Source organism: Mus caroli, chromosome 10, assembly GCF_900094665.2.
Source record: "Mus caroli chromosome 10, CAROLI_EIJ_v1.1, whole genome shotgun sequence".
In the NCBI taxonomy this organism is placed as follows: domain Eukaryota; kingdom Metazoa; phylum Chordata; class Mammalia; order Rodentia; family Muridae; genus Mus; species Mus caroli.
In genome coordinates this window covers 79,717,268-79,720,586 of record NC_034579.1, presented here as the reverse complement: position 1 = coordinate 79,720,586, position 3,319 = coordinate 79,717,268, and positions in this window count along the sequence as shown.

Below are 3,319 nucleotides of genomic sequence, written 5' to 3'. Positions count from 1 at the left end.
TAAGGCAGGCAGTATCTGTTACTGAAGGGGATGGGAGAGAGCTAGAGAGGGCCAGGAAATGGAATAAAGACATGTAACAGGGAGGGGATGAGGAACTAGAGTCAGCCACTGGAAGGTCCCAGACACCAGGGAAGTGAGAGGCTCTCAGGACACAACAGGGATGACTTTAGCCAAAATGTGCAGAGAAGGGGAAGGCAGAACCCTGTAGAGACCACCTGTAGTAGATAGGCCCACATACCCATCTCAAAGGTTTTAACCCAGAAAAGATCCTGTCAAAAGGAAGAAAAGAGACAAATAATTTGAGCAGAGACTGAAAAAAGGGCCATCTGGAGACTGCCCCTACTTTGGGATCCATTGTGGCTGCAGACAACAAATCTGACACTGTTGTCCTTTCAAGAGGTTTTTGCAGATAGAAATCTGGTATGGTTGTAACTTGGGAGGTCCGGCCAGCAACTGACCAATGCAGATGTTTATGCTTGGAGCCAATCTTCTGGCTGAACTAAGAGACCCTGTTGGGGGAGCTGTCAGAAGGACTGGAGAAATGAAGGGGGGTTGCAACCCCATAGGAAGAACAACATCTACTGGCCAGACCACCCAGAGCTCCCAGAGATTAGATCACCAACCAAAAGTGTACAGGAAATTATGTATGTCTTCAGATATGTAGCAGAGAGGGAGGGGAGGCCCTTAGACATCAGGAGGTGTGATGCCCCAGCTTAGGGGGATGCTGGAATACAGTGGTGGGAAAGGGTGGTTGGTTTGAGGAGCACACTCATAGAGGCAAGGGGGAGAGGGAGAGGTCAGTTGTGGGATGGGGGTTTGTGGAAGGGTAACCTGAAAGTGGAATATCATTTGAGATGCAAATGAATTGAGTGATTAATAAGTAAAAATAGAAAAAAAAAAAAGAATTGGAGAAGGCTGTCCAGTCAGTACTGAGGAGCAGCCTCCAGCTTTTCTTAGGATTTGCATACATTACAATATCATGGGAAACAAAATCCCAAGCCAGCAGAGACAATGGCTGACATATATTCAGTATCTGTACCTGTAGGCAGCCGCCTAAAAGATGGCGCCTGAGTGCTAACGACGCCACTGCACAGTTGCTAGCCCGAATCTGGCACCAACCCCTCCCGAGCGGGGTGCATACAAATTAAAGTGTCGGCAGATTGACCAATCCATGGAGGACACATAGCCTTCCCCAGTGCTGGGGTGTATATAAGAAGTGCTCCCTGGGTTCCCAGAGTTCCCATAGCATCAAGGTGTTCCTGAAATAAAGCTGTTGAGAAGAATCCGACTGTGTTGCATTTTTCCTTGCCGGACGAGGTGAGCGCAACATGTACCCATTTAGAGGACTCTCTATTCCTCCCTGTTCCTTCCTCCCAAGATTAACAAACATTGTGCCCCTCAACATGAGGTTCAAGTGTATCCCTTTATCCTTCTATGCATCATCAAACCAGGAAATCTGCCAGTAGACCAGAGCATGACTTGACTCTGCCTGATAGGCATTTTTTTTTTCACAGAAGCAGGCAAAATGGTTCCCCACAAGGCAGGTGAGCCTTGCCTCAGAAAAGGCACAAATCCACTGCTGGTACAGCCTCTTGAAACCAGACAGAAAGCTAAACCTGAGCCAGACACATTGGTGAGAATCATGCTTGGGGTATGAGTTGCCCTCTTAGTTTCTGATAATGCATTCTCACCCACTAACCCACTTCCCATCCCTCCTACCACTTCTATGGCCCTCTGGATCTCACTGTAGAGGTACCACTTAGAAAGGTTTTCTTAGCTCAGAGAATCCAGGATGAAGACCAGGATATTAAGCAAATCATGTTTCCTACTTCTCTCTACACACAGCCAGATGGAGAAGGACTTCAAATAATTCACCCAAAGCCTACAGACACCATGCAGTCCATGTGGTTACTGACCTTAGGACATGCCATAGCAGGTAAATCCCAGTGCCCCCAGCCCCATCAGACAAGAGGATAAAATAACTACAGGCCCAGGTCACCAGAGAAAGTGATCCCTTCAGTCATATTTGGCCAAGGGTAGTCACCCTCTGCAAAACAACCAATGCCAGAAATGGTTACTTGCTATACCAATTAGAATAAGCTAGCTAGCCCTGTTGCCTAAATCTGCCCCTACAAGGTATAAAAATCATGTTCTTTGTTCATTCTGGATCTCTCCTCTTGCCTGTGTGCTGAGGGGTAGAGCGTTCCAAAACCTTTTGGATTAAAAAACAAAAACCAAAAATCTCTTGCGGTTTACAGTGATGTTGGTCTCTGTGGTCTTTGTTAGTGATGGAATTTTGGTGGACTCCAACATTGATGAACTTCTGGAGTACATGAAGGGGCCTATCCTACAGATCCAAAACTCCAGGACCTCTGGGACACAGATGATCTCCATGACAACAAGATATCTGAGAGGAGTCATATTGAAATTCAAGTGTTGATAGAGTAGCAGAGGCCTTGTACCACACCAAACAGCCATCATAGTGAACATTGCAGGCAAAAAGGCGAGGAACCCATGGTGATGTACTACAGGTTCAACATCATTGTCCCCCTATAATTGGGGAAAGGGGACAAGGGTGAAGAATGGACTGTAGGGTAGGGTGAGTTAGTGGGATTGTGAGTTGTGAAGTGAAATACACACAAACACACACAGAAATACACACACACTGTCTTAATCAGGGTTTCTATTCCTGCACAAACATCCTGACCAAGAATCAAGTTGGGGAGGAAAGGATTTATTCAGCTTATCCTTCCACACTGCTGTTCATCACCAAAGGAAATCAGAACTGGAACTCAAGCAGGTCAGGAAGCAGGAGCTGATGCAGAGGCCATGGAGGGATGTTGTTTACTGGCTTTCTTCTCCTAGACTTCTCAGCTTGCCCCACAGCTGGATCTCATGGAGACACCTCCCCAACTGAAGTTACTTTCTCTGTGATAACTCCAGCTGTGTCAAGTTGACACATAAAACCAGCCAGTACAATTGACCCCTTGTCAACTTGACACACAAACACATCACTATCAAGCCTGAACCCTTACTTTTTTATTCATCCCCAAGATCTAAATAACTTTAAAAGTCCCACAGACTTAACATATTAAAAGTTCAATCCCTTGAAAATATCCAATATCTTTTAAAATAAAAATTATTTTTACAATTCAAAGTCTCTTAAATGTGGACTCCACTAAAATACTTTCTTCTTTCAAGAGGGAAAAATATCAGGGCACAGTCACAATCAAAAGCAAAATCAAACTGCAACAGTCCAATGTCTGGGATCCACTCACCATCTTCTAGGCTCCACCAAGGGCTTGGGTGACTTTACCAG